General features: G+C 37.3%; 1 protein-coding gene across 2 annotated transcripts in view; it reads left to right on the top strand.

The window, feature by feature from the left end:
- Positions 1-35: 35 nt before the first annotated feature.
- The window catches only part of LOC110379761 (rho guanine nucleotide exchange factor 11), a 180,438-nt gene continuing 166,538 nt past the window's right edge, over positions 36-13,935 (top strand). For both annotated transcript variants that reach the window (XM_064042478.1, XM_064042477.1), the window contains exon 1: positions 36-341. The gene's annotated coding sequence lies outside the window, so the exon portion shown is untranslated. The remainder of the gene's footprint in view (positions 342-13,935) is intronic.

Here is a 13,935-nt window from a genome sequence, read left to right as displayed (position 1 = left end):
CAATCGGTGAAGCGCACTAATTTTAACCTTCTGCGATTGGTTGGCTGACGGAGTGCATCTCTTTCTTTTTCGACAGCAAGCAAAATGGCCGCAACTCATTGTGATACGGCAGACGTGTTGGAAATTTTGCGTGATGTCGTGTTTCTTTCGTAAATAAACATAACTGTTCAAGTGTCGCGTCCCCCTTTAGTGCTCAGTGTTAGTGCATGCCGTGTTTATCCAAGTGATCACTTTGTGATTAAACATATAATCTAAAAAGTGTTTTGTCTGTGTTTTGTGCCTTGTTTTCGTCAATAAACTTACCCTGACATCTGTTTTGGATTTATGTTCACTTGAATACGGTAAGTCTACTGCTTGCATACAGGTTTATCGATAAAACTTAGTTTTGTAGTCATAGTTTTGTGATGTGTGTAAATAGTTTTAATTTGGTAAAGTTTTGACAGTATTTTTGTCCTGTTTGTTTGTATGGATCGAGTCGCGAGCGCGATAGAGACAGTGGAGTAATGGTATGCTAAAGTTAAGTCACTCCCTATCCCTTCGAAAGTGTGCCGCGTATTATTGTTTTGGTGGTGACCTATTACGAAATGTGTGGTTTTTAGAGTGGCTTTGATGTCGGAGGTCGAACATGGCAATTAGAGGCCCTCTAAGATTAAATGTGACATAAGGCGCGTAGGCGCATGGCGAGTGCGACAGTGACATCATATTCGCGTATTTTAAGACTAAATATTTTATGATATTTTCACTATCACACGTCTGCACTGAGGACGGAGTCCCGTGCGCCGCGAGTACGTCACTGTGTCACTCACTAGCAACAGCTACAGTTTAATATGTCTTACTCAAAATGTATTGTAAATAATAATGCATTATATTAAGTGAAAACCCACTTGTTATTCTGTACAACTTATCTATTCCTGGGCATATACATAAACCTTCAATTTGTTGTCTTATAGATTTGATTTCTCTTATTCTGTTAATGACATGAGTTGCAGGCAAAAGTTTGAAAAGTTTCAGTATGCTCAAACTTTTTACATTGGCATGTAATATAAAGGAACAAAAAAATAAATAAACATGTCCTTTGTTTAGGATGTTATTTTATTGTTACTAGTTATCATAGATTTAGTGTTTAAAAGTAGGTACCACAAATAATGCAATGTAGCTTATCATTTGAATTTATTTGGGCAACTTGCCAACAAGACTCCTTTGATGTGTGCATAATAAATGAAAAGCTTACATATTGAAGATCCTATTGTTTTTTTAAACAGTATGTATTAATTAACACAATTGTTTTGGAATCTTCATATGTTTATTCCAGGTAACTTTGAAGTAAACAGTTATGAAAGCTAAATGAGCTGATTTTGACCACATTTAGTACTTAGCAAATTTTCAGGAGCATATCAAATATGTTTATTTCAATAAGGCTAATTAAATTAGCATGTCAAATACTTTGGACAGTACCCCCAAAAATGCCTCACTTCTTCCTAGTGTTATGAGTGGTGATGGACTTCCCAGCAACACAGCTGTCTATTGCAATATAATTTACTATGAATTAATGCTACACTAGAAAATTCATAAGTTTTCAAAAATCACAGTATTTATTGGCTTTCTTCCTATTTACCCAATTGAGGGAAATTGGCAGTTTGCCAAAAGTTTTGGCTCTTCTGTTATCATTTTGTATTTTTTGGAGAAACTAATTAAACAGAAAGTATTATTTTCTCTGAAAAGTTTTTAAAGGGTATTTTAAAACATGATTTCTAGGAAAATTGAATTTGTAAATACTAGCACTATTTATAACGCACTTTTAATAGCCTCATTTTCCATTGATACATTTATGTTATCATAAATAAGGTCCAAATAAACCATTCTCTCTTTAACCAAAATTATGAGACTTGATTCAAGGATCGGGAAGTGTGGAAGTGGAGATGAGGAGGCCTTTGCCCAGCTATGGGACATTATACACTAGTAATAATAACAATAACTTTTAACTAAGCACAAAACAAAACAAGTGAAGATACCACACATATTTCCCCAGTAGTGAGCAGACAGCCTTTATAATGACATTTTTATAATACTCAAGCATGGAAACATTATTTATTTAAAAATATAAACATCCTCTTCGCAATACCGCATACACAATGCAAGTTACCGTGTATGGTATCTAATACCACATAAAAACTCATGATTTGCATGTAGAATTCTTATTCTCAATTTGCCAAGATGTAATTGGTTAGGGACGACATTACATTGCAATTAGATAATAAACTTCAACAAAGGACAATTCACTGTTTAGGAGGTTATTAACTTTACGGCTGTCTATTGTAATCTACATGACTGAATAGTTGCAGGGATACTGAAAAACTTGGGCCATGCAAACAAACTTTATAGCATGTATTCTGTTCATGTTTATGGTGACTATGATGTTTCTTTGGGTTGGAATAGCTTGAATATCTATACTAACAATTAAAATAATAAAGCTGAAGAGTTTGTTTGTTTGAACGCACCGATTTGAAAAATTATTTCAGTGTTAGACAGCCTGTTCATGGAGGAAGGTTAAGACTACTGATGATTTAAGTGCCCTATGTAGTTCCTAAAGGACGCGGGTGGTACCGCTGGCGGGAGCTATTTTGATCATCATGAAGTAGCTAAACGGCTGACTGACTTTATTCTGACTCAGAATTGATAAAAAATTGTTACTACTCAATTTCTCTACAAAAACATAAGATAGAGTTTTTATAGCGTCATAAAATATGCACGTAGTAATTTACTAGGAAACGGCAAACAATAGTAACAAATTAAATGTGTTATAAAACAGTTAGCTGCCTCCACTCTTAGAGAAACCAGTTTCCGTAGTCTATGCCCTTCACGGCTCATACACACGTGCGCTTGTGTGCGTGTAAGTCCTTAGGACTGGCGTATGTGTGCGTGGTGCATTGTGTGAATTATGGGCTCAATTAGGACGTAAGTACTTTACAGAGGCATCTCTGTGTCCAGAATGAGAAAATAGTATGATCCCATGCAGTGAAGCCACGCCCTTATACCACATGCAACGAAAAAGGTATTAACGAAATCCAGTTCTGCCCTTTTTGGAGCAAAAAGCCTCATATAAAACTTGGCAGTAGTGGGCCACTGTAAAAGTTCTTGCCAAAAATGATCCCCGAATCTTGCGATCCAAGTTGAGTCCAATAGCTTACCCGTGCCAGAATAACTCAAGTATTATGGTACATTATTCAAATTATAGATGTAACATTAACTTATAAATGTTCTCGTAGATAAACGCACCCGACATCGTATTGGATTGCGTGATCATTGCGAAATATCTCGACTATTACCGCATTGAATGGAGTTAACCTGTTATGGAGTACTTGCATACTGCAGTGTCATTTTTGTACTGAGTCCGATGCCATAAGTCCGCCTATAATGGACAGAATGTGTTGAATTAACAATATTTACGTTCTTATTCTCTTATTCACTAATAATACCCATAACGCAGAAGAATTTCATTGTTTGCTTGAGTGCGCTAATCTGGGCAACTTGTGATCCAATTAAAAAAAAACATTCAGTGTTAGGTAGCCCATTTCCGAGGAAGGCTATATGCTTCTTTTTTATCCTGCTGCGTGAAGTATTTCCTATGGGACGCGGGTGAAATCACTGGCGAAAGCTAATGTAAATTATAAAACGTAACCCTTCTACGCCTTTATTGGCTCCGTATCTACGGGAAGAAATAAAGGGGTACTCAATCCTCGTATAGCACACGTGCACCATAAAATGATGGTGTAAAGATTACACCAAAGTGCGCACTAAAACTATGGTTCTAAACGATGGAAATAAAAATGTGACGTAAAACCATTGAAGTATCATATGGTGGTGGTATGAGGGACCATTCTTACCTAAGCGTTACAAACATGTTTTAATTGTTGTTAATTAACTAAGCCCCTTTAAATTGTTTTGATATTGCTTTCATCACATCAAGTTTGGCCATTCTGCCCAAAACTATAAGGTACGGTTGCTACACGATTTTGTACACCCATAAGTACTGCCTAATTGAAGGTGATTCCATTAGAGAGTAAACCAGTCTCACAGAAAACTAGGCTCCGGATTACTTCTACTACTCGAAACTTCGAGGTTCAGAAGCCCGACTAGTCTCACCATCGTACCGAAGACCTCATTCTTATCATCCTCCTGCCCTTATCCCAATTTTATTAGGGGTCGCAGCATGTTTTCTCCTTCCATACACTTCTATCTGCCGTCATCTCGCAAGTAACATTCAGACGTATTTCCTACCAGGTCAGACCTTCTCATATTAGTTAAAGGCTCAGAAAAACTTTCTCAATAAACCATTGATGGGCTGTTTTTACTTTTATAATGATTGCTGTCATCAATTTTATCGTTCTAGAACCTCTCTCCAAGTGTGATATCTACGAGTCCATATCTCAAAATATTTTAGAACCGTGACTAAAACGGTCTTTAAAATCAACTCTCATAGAAACAGTAAAGGCAAAGATCTCGTGAATTGATGACGTCATCAAGTTAATGACTGGTAATTGAGAAGGCGAAGTACAGCGGCTAATATGCAGTTACATGGAAATTGTAGCTCTTAGACAATGTAAATGTTGACATGGTGTTGCACAGAAATATGATTATTCTATGTTGCGATATTTTTACGGAGTATACTAGGTGGGTTAGGTACTAGAATGAGATTTCTGTTTATGAAATGATGAAGGAAATTGGAGGAGATACGAAGAGACACGAATACATCGTGCAATTTTTCAAACTGAGGCTTAAAAACTTTCTAATGCTGCAGTTTATCACAACATTCAGTGCAGGCGATTGCATCTAACACAGTGGAGAAGGAAGTACGCTATGCCCACAGGCCACAGGCAGTTAACAAGTTCACAGTCACCCTCGCGTCTATACGCAGCGTTCATTGTTGTTTGTTTGTGCCCAAGCGCCGATGAATGAAATCGGACACTCGCGCCGGCGCGGGCGCACGCACTCGGACATAATTGTCGGATTGTGAGGGCTGCCACCCTGATACAACGTTTATTGGTGCTTTGTTATCATGTACTCTGGAAGCGGAACACGCCACAACACCGCTTTTAACGATGTATTCCTCTGAAGTAAAAATAAAATGTCCAACCCTAATGCGTTCCCATTTAACATTTCGTCACGGTTGTCATCAGAGCATTTTTTATTTTTCCATCATTATAAACGTTGTTGGCACCTTACATTATTTGGGAGGGAACGTTAAGGGAACTGAAATGTGATGATTTAGACGAGAAAATGTCAATTGACTGCGTTTGAGAGTGCTGCGAAAGGTCATCGCGTCCTCCTTTGAAATTACAAAACTACTACATACGTAATTTAATATCATTGCTAGAAATCTGTTCGAAGACGCACGAAGAATGAAGCGCACATTCACTAAATAAACCAGTGCCTAGCGTGTAATGTTTGAAAGCGTACTATAGACATCGATTCGTCGTTAAATTCGTGTGGATGGTCTTTGTAGTCGTGCGGCTGTAAAATGTTGCACAAACATACTAATTACCGTTCGAGACCAATCGGGTTTACGGCCCGAGGCAGCCGCCATACACCTCGACAAGGTAAAACTGTTTGAACATAGAAAATTATAATAACTGAGTACTGGAGTAAGCGACACGCCTGAATTGGCTAAAGGTTTCCTTACCTACAGTTTGCCGTTGACGGTATCAAATGTCGAAGTACGGTACAATATGGAGTTATAGCGTTAGAACAAGCTTTATGTGATATTCGTCAAAAAGAAATATCTCTACATGCATAAAGAACGTCATCAATTGTCTTAATAACTGCAATACTGCAAGATAAGGCATCACAGGCAAGTTTTCGTTGGTGCCTATAAATTGGACACAATTGAATGCGTTGTAAATCTAATTGTTCTCTAACGAAAAATGGCATGGATCTTGATTCATATATCTAGGTTTCGTCTTCCTGGTTAATAAGAGAATTGTCAAATATTATCAAAAAGGGCTCAGCAATGTCGCGAAGTCGTTAACCTTTTTGTATTGCACGGCTGACGTAATTTTTTGTCGTCCATAGAGGTCGTTGGCCTCGCGGAATTATTGCAAAAAATACAAGGCGATACATTACTTGTTTTAAATCAAGAAGTTCCGTTATGGAGAATTCTGGATCAACTGCCCAACACATCAGCTTCCGCAGATTTCATAGTTTTGAATTATTGAAAACATGCTCTTTTGTTTAAACGTTTCTGAGACATCCATGTTCCACTTTGCACTATTTTTGAATACTTTGTTAGGTTTGCACTCATCGAATTACTGTAAACATTTTGATTTTAAAAATTCAGTGCACAATGGAATGAGCCATATAATATTATGATGTTTATGACGAGTAAAAGTCATTTTTTTTTCTGCGAAGGCTGTTGCTTGAATAAAACGTGATTTGCGTCATAGGTAGTGGTTGAACATTCCTGAAATTCTATCTGTATGTTGTATACAGCATCCCATTAATGACATACCTTCCGTGGTGATCCAGCCTCTTGTTAGAAGGTCTGGATGTAACAATGAACATTGACGGCGTTAACTCATGATGACTAATGATACCACGATTTGCATTGATTGATTAATTATGCTTAGCTATATCGCAAAACTATAATTAACAAAGATCATTAATTATGAACAATGTTAATATGTTCGCGTAACTTGTAAACATTGTGGTCCAAGGTATTCCAACAACAATTTCAAAGACCCCAATAAAATACTCATAAGTACGAATATTAGCTAAATGTGCTTTATTATTATTCTTGTTAACATTGTTATTGTTCTGTTTAATTACCGTATTTTGTTTTGGCCCGTTTGTTATTGTTTAATGTTGAAAACAAACCCCAAAAACTCGTGGTTGACTTTGGACTTACAGTAAACATTCGGAGCGTGTCTAAAATAGACTGAAATGCATTTGGAAATGGTAACTGTATGCCGTTGTTTGGTTACAAGAAGACCATGATTTTAGTGTGGAAAAGGAAGCTTATAATAAGGCAGACTTTCAAAGCTTTAGAAGATTCCGAAAAAGTTCCACAGCCATGTCATCGATATAGAAAGTTTTGAGTTGCGATTAGTTTTACTAACCAGATACAACGCACGTATGCGTAGTAGAGATACATTATACAATAATGATATTTAGCCAACAGGTAGAAGTAGTATCGGATAGTAAACAAATGTCGTGATGCACAAACCGGTCTCGATGAGCTAAGCACCGCGGATTCAGATCTGACGCAAGGAGGCGTTTGATGCTCGATGTATTGCCAAACTCGACCTTCGAACGGAATGTCGCATTTATCAAGTTTTTTATGTGTTTATTTGAAAAATATTATCGTTTATGTTTGTTTATGAAATCTAGTATTGAAGTTATTGTTGCCGAGTGCAATATCTTTGGTCTGCAATGACGATTGGACCGTTTTAGAATTGAAGGGGATTGTGAATGTGATCCAGTGGGATATGGAATAAGCTCCATAAAACCAAATAGCTCACTTTAAGTAAAATATGAGCTATGTTTTGAGAATCGGGTAATGGGTATTTTGTGGCCTGAATTTTAGAATCCTTCGCTGCACGTTCTACAATAAGACTGCATCCACAGCAATCTGAAAGAATGAAAAGTGCTAAAAATATAAATAGGAAACAATCGCTTTCCTAAACCTTGTCCAAAGTCATTATTATCATCGTACCGCTGAACATTCAACAATTGATAGTTTCCATGAAAAACACAGTTAATTACAATCCTCGCCTCACCAATTAGGTTAGTTAAAACCTGCAAAAGGCAGCTCGCTTGCAAATTTTAATAATGTATGAGTTAAGGTCAAGTTAATTGACACACATACCGCGAACCGTCCGAAAGCGATGCGTTTTGTCTTTTAACGTGTTTTTTGTCGATTCGGGTCGATGCTTGCGCGAAATTACAGGGGTGAGAGTAGGTTGCGTTTTATTAATGGTCTTCTCTACCTGCCAATTTGAATACGGGTTTTTGGAAACGCTTGTCTGCGATCTACAGATCTTCTGGCATAGGATTTTTGGAGCTTTGAACTGTTACACGTGGCTGATAATGTCGCCGTTTCCTTAATGCAATCCCTTGTGTTGTTTTTGCCTCATTTTATAGCTTTACAATAAAAACTATTGAAGAATTTGAAAACTATTTTATTGCGGTAATGGAATACATAGCAAAGAAAATGTGACATTGTTACAATTAGAGTTGGATAATCAGCTGCAATTGAGCGAAAGTGCATGCCATAATGAATGAAGAGAAAACAAAGCAAATTAAATGTCAATCAATCAAGATGTTTCCAGAAGTCGTGTAAGTTAAACTGCATGCTTGACAAATTGCAACATTGCGGAAAGTGGCTGCATCTCCTTAGCATATGTCTGTGCGCTTATTTAGTGAACACACGACACTTGATTTACATAATACTGGAGGAGGCACGCTTTTAACTTAAATGGATGACGATGACAGCCAATATTGTCATAAGAATATGGCAACGTTTCTCTTTGTTTGAATAACTAGAAAATATTTTTACATAAATTCACTTATTACGACAAATTCTACATGATGTAGCAGAAAATGTTCAATATAATAGCCAATGCATTGTTTTATCGATGTAGTAAGACTTTATAAAACGAAAATAGGGTCACCAACAATGCAAATTTAACGAATTCTACTTCATGTTTGATTCTGTAATTGTGAACAGAAACGAATATTTGGCGTGTCGGCATCTAGGAGTCATGTTTATTTATACCGTATTTGGCACAAAGATTGCAATACCTGGTACTGACAGGTTGATAGGCCGCCTACGCGCACTATTAATTAACCAGTTCCCTTCTGCTGGCTACGGTAATTTGTACCAAACGATAACTATGATATCCTTCGCAGTTTCTTTAGCTAGTGGTCTGGTGGTCTGGTATGATATTTAATGTCTTAAAAAAAACTGTTACTAAATCATTGGATGTTTGTTTCTTACTTCCATAGGTGACTGTAATTGCTGCTGCAAAGAAAATGTAATATCGCATGGACATGGACAATCATGGATTTTCACTGGGAAAGTCAAAGTATGGGTCATGACGATCAATTAATTAACATTAGCTTTAAGGGATAGATCATGTTTTAAGCTATTGAGATTTTACCTCAGAAGTGTTAACAAAACGGTCTAACACAAACAAATACATAAAACTAAAGTGTAAAGACTTTGTCAAGTATTCGAAATCAGTGTCGTCCGTTCAAATATCGTCAAGGTCGTTGTGCAGACATAAATTATATTATGACGACCGTTCTCGATAGCTAGGCAGACTTACTTGAACCGTTTAGTGCAAGATTAATAGCTGTACAAATTACTGAAAGGTTACTTATTGAAGGCTGACCGCATGGCTCAGGGTTCACTTAATTTATATTTTATGTTAATACTTTAACGAGGCTATACTTGCCTAATATAAAAATTGAAGTGATTCCGTTTGATAAAGCGGATGTGTTTGCTTCCTAGTATATATTTATTCTACAGTTCTCATATTTTCAGTCTAAACTACTTAGTGCAAATATAACTAAATAGATCATCGTCAGAGTAAGCAAATGTAATATTTAGAAAGAGGTCTATCCGCGTTCTATTTAGGTCCATCCTAATTCTGAGTTCCTACATTCATAGCTTTGTCCTGAATTTATTTTCACTCCAACGTTGTTTTAGCTCGCGCGACTTCAAACAGGCGTCTATCTATGTTGTTATAATTATTACGTTCTATATCCCCGACCACATTTAATGAAAATACCTAAATATGTGGGTCGTGCGCTACGGCACGCGCTGTTTCTAAAATGATAAATTGGAAGCCATGTCTCGGTTTTGTCACATTCTTTAGTATTTGTTGATTTTTACGAAGTCTGCTCCCAATAGGATTATTACAGCCTCGTAACTTCCGCTTTCGAATAAAGCGAGGCGATTTTGAAGATTGCGCCAACAGAGTGGTCAAGACGTGCGGATAAGAAAAGAATGGCATAGCAATTTACGTCACAAATTATGATGTAGTGATGTGTTACATGCATCGAAAGTAAACATCAAAGAATTGAATATTCTTCCGATAAGAAAAGAAGAATGCACCAAACCACCAGCATAGTCTGAGTGTTTATAGGCAACGTAATAGTCGCTATAAAGGAATATATGCCAGGATCTATCAATATTTAACGGTCTACAGTAGACAATATCGTCTGGTTACGATGACAAAGTGATGGCTGAATTCCTAACGACGCTCGCAAACCATAAATTAGTCGGCGCCGAAATGCTATCTCCGAGTAATTTATTTCGGGAAAAAATCTACTTTTTGTGTTGCACTCGAAAATAACTCTTGACGGTATTCCTACATTGATGTTTAATTTTGGACGCGAAAATTTGGGTTTTCGCACTAAAATAGAATTTAATTTTAGACAGGTGTAATATTTAAACTAAGTGCACAAATTGTAAGCATCAATATTATTGTAACATAGTTATGATGAATGATTAAAAATACCGATTGACATTGTAGCAAATTGTTCATGTCTTGGAATTTCCGGGAAGCTGTTAGGGTAATTGTAGAAAATATGACTTGATTGAAGACAAAGTACTTAACAATTCACTGCCCTTGATCCTACTAGCTTAAGTGCTGAAGCGATTACTAAATCTAATGCTATTCTTATAAAGTGCCCAACCTAAATGGTTATTAGGTCAAAATGCCCGGCAGGTGGGTCGTCGACATCAAAAGGATTGCAAGCAATTACACTAAGTGGGGTTATGTGAAGGGCATACAATGGCTTCTTACGTTTGGACAAGTTATGGCAAGGGCTTAGAGGAGACGGGACTACAAAGTTTCTTGTGCATATGAATTATACTGTCATCGTTAACGCCAGGGAAACTATTCTTGGAACCAACAGAACATAAATGTAGGTGTCCCGAAGTGCAAGGTTCTCAGAACATTGTCGACTATTTTAGACAGATATGCCACTATAAAGAGAAACAAAAATAATTAGTTTTGGTTATTTGAAGATGTTACGAGTTCTCCTAATCTCGAATCTGTTTTGGTCCTCATCCAATTCCGATATTTTACGACTATATACTTTGTCTTTGTAGAAGATTCGAAGTAATGCAGTTTTAGAACCGTTAATTGTTCATGTTTTTTCATATATATCTGAAGAGTTAGGTAGCCTACGGTTCCAAACGGCAAATTATTGTGTTTGGCCTTTGCCCAGTCTTAAAATTATATATTTCAAATTATAAAAGCTCCAATTCTCATAGGTGTGTCAGTCGATGATCTCAATGTTCAGTACAAAATAGATGATTACGTTAGTAATGGCTTTAATTCATACTTTATTTACTTTTTACGAGTTTCTTCTGGCGAAAAACTATAATTTGTCCATTTAATCGTTCTATTTAAGCCGTTGAATTGATTTATTAACGAGTTTCTTAGTATTCTGATCTCGAGTTATTGAAACACTATCGTAAGTAACCCAGTTTCGTAGTAACTTGCACTAAGTAATATACGTCACTCGGTTAAGGAGTGTCCGGCTGACTCCGGCTAGATAACAGCTAGGGATTTGTTCATAATTCATAAATAGTGCGCCCCAGTTGTAACATCACCGTCTTTGGCAGATCCCCGGCGTATTGCCAAATTCCCTGCTATGTTTGCTTTGGAACTGATGTGCTATTGTGAATACCTTTTCTTCCCAATAAAAATAATTACTTATCGTGATAGGAAGCAACGTTAGTCTTTAAATGTTATCTCTACAGCAGTTAAGACGCATTTCAACGAATTACACAGCCGTGTTTGCCTACGTCGATGACATAATGCCACCAATATGGTACTGTTTGTCTGACTTAGCGTCTGTGACATGCAAATGATAAAACACCGACGAAAACAAAATAAAGAAACGTACCGTTTTAATATCGGCTCATTAGTATTCTCAAAGCTTGTAATTTGTTTGACCTATTTCGCATTGTAGACCTTTAGCAAGTATGCGAGTAGTTATCGCATACCGACTTGTTATTTAAGAGTAAGAAACTAACATTATATTTTATTGACTTGTTGTAGTAAACAAACTGGTGGTATGTGGGTAGGAGTGACAGTTAGACGTGTTTTTTGCTGCTTATATTTATTATTTATTTAAAATTAGAAATTCCAGTATTTTGATAATTACATGTATTGATTTGGCTCTTTAACTCACCTTTCATCACTTTTCTATTATAAACACTCCGTTTAACAACACTACAACTTCAATATGGACAACAAACTTGCACAGAGCATGGCTGACTTGGAGAAACTCTTTGGTTCCCGTATGCAAGACTATGAAGACAAGCTGCTGAAGATTGCTGCTGGCAGTGCTCCAAAGCACCCTGACTTGGCTTCACTTTCTCTTGAATTCATTGAATTTAAAAGTTTTGTGTGTCAATCTCTGACTCTCCTGAAAGCACAGATTGAGCTTGTTTCCCGTGCTCTTGACAAACACGAAACCGCCATGCGAAGGAAGATCCTGCTGTTCCATGGTATTCCGGAGAAGGCCAATGAAAAGCTCAACGAGACTGTTCTGGACATTGTTGTTAAGCGCATGAAGTTGGACGATGCCTGCCTGGACATGTTTGAGGTGTGCCATAGACTTGGAGCCTCGCAGGGTAAAACCAGGCCTGTGCTCGTGCGCTTTAAGGACATGGAGCATCGTCGAGTTCTTTGGGACAACAAAACTTCACTCAAAGGCTCGGGTATTACTATATCCGAGTTTCTGACTAAGACCCGTCATCAGGTTTTTGTTGCTGCTCGGAAACACTTCGGGATCAGTAGCTGCTGGTCGGCGGAGGGAAAGATCGTCGTTCAAGCGGCAGATAAATCTCGTCGCAAGATCTCCAGTATGGGTGAGCTAGACGATCTCATTGCATTGTTTCCCGCTAGTGTTGGTGCAGTGACTGCTGGAGGTAGTGCGTTGCCTTCAGTGGCTAGCATTTCTCCAAAACCTGATGCAAAGAAGGCGAAGGTGCTGAGGAAGACGCGTCGCTAAATGTTGTTTTAATTATCACTTTCTACTTTCCGCTTTAACCTTTTAATTTTATAGTTCCTTTTTGTGTGTCATACTTTTTGTGCGTGTAACGTCGGTACTAAGTAGTTTCTTGTTTTCATTTAATGTCGGTAGCTAGTTTTTCTTTATTTTTTTTTCTAAATTGTGTTAATTTTGTTTCCATTGTATGACAACAATGACAAGTGGTTCTGTTTGACAATGACAGTTCCATTTGACATTATTTTATTGCTATTCTCGCTTAGCTTACCGACGTCTGTCCTTTTATTTGTGTTGCCACTTTTCTTTATTTATTTTTCTACTGTTATTCTCGTCTTGTTTGTTTTTTTTTTCTATTATTTATTTGTATATTCTTAGTCAATGTAGCGTGTATTGTACTGTTTGTTTAAGTCTCTTGCTTTTTGTGACTGTTGTGTGGTGAGTTAAAATAGCCGAGAGTTATTGATACTTTATTTTTTATTTTATTTTTTATTATTATTATTTTTTTAAAATATTATCTTTATTGTATATCTATGGATGATTTCAGCTTGGATGATAGTTTTTTCTCTTGCTCTTCTACTTCCGACAGTTTTGTCAGTGTGGATAGCGACTCGTCTGCCCTCTGACATTGGGTGATCAGATCTCCTCACTTCTGGCTCCTTATCCCAACAATTTCAACATAGCCCACATAAATGCTCAAAGTGTTCCTGGTCACTACTCCGACCTTCTGGCATCTATTGACAGTGCGCACCTCGATGCTTTGTTGATTTCCGAGTCTTTTTTAAAACCTTCACTTCTATCTACTCACTATGCCCTCCTGGTTTCGTTCTGGTTCGAAATGACAGAACTGGAAAGGGAGGTGGGGCGTCGCCATGTACTTGCGGGCCGATGTCCCGTTTAAGATCGTCA

Source organism: Helicoverpa armigera, chromosome 28 (assembly GCF_030705265.1).
Source record: "Helicoverpa armigera isolate CAAS_96S chromosome 28, ASM3070526v1, whole genome shotgun sequence".
Lineage (NCBI taxonomy): Eukaryota > Metazoa > Arthropoda > Insecta > Lepidoptera > Noctuidae > Helicoverpa > Helicoverpa armigera.
Note: the sequence above shows the minus strand (reverse complement) of the source record. Positions and strands in the feature narration are given on the sequence as shown.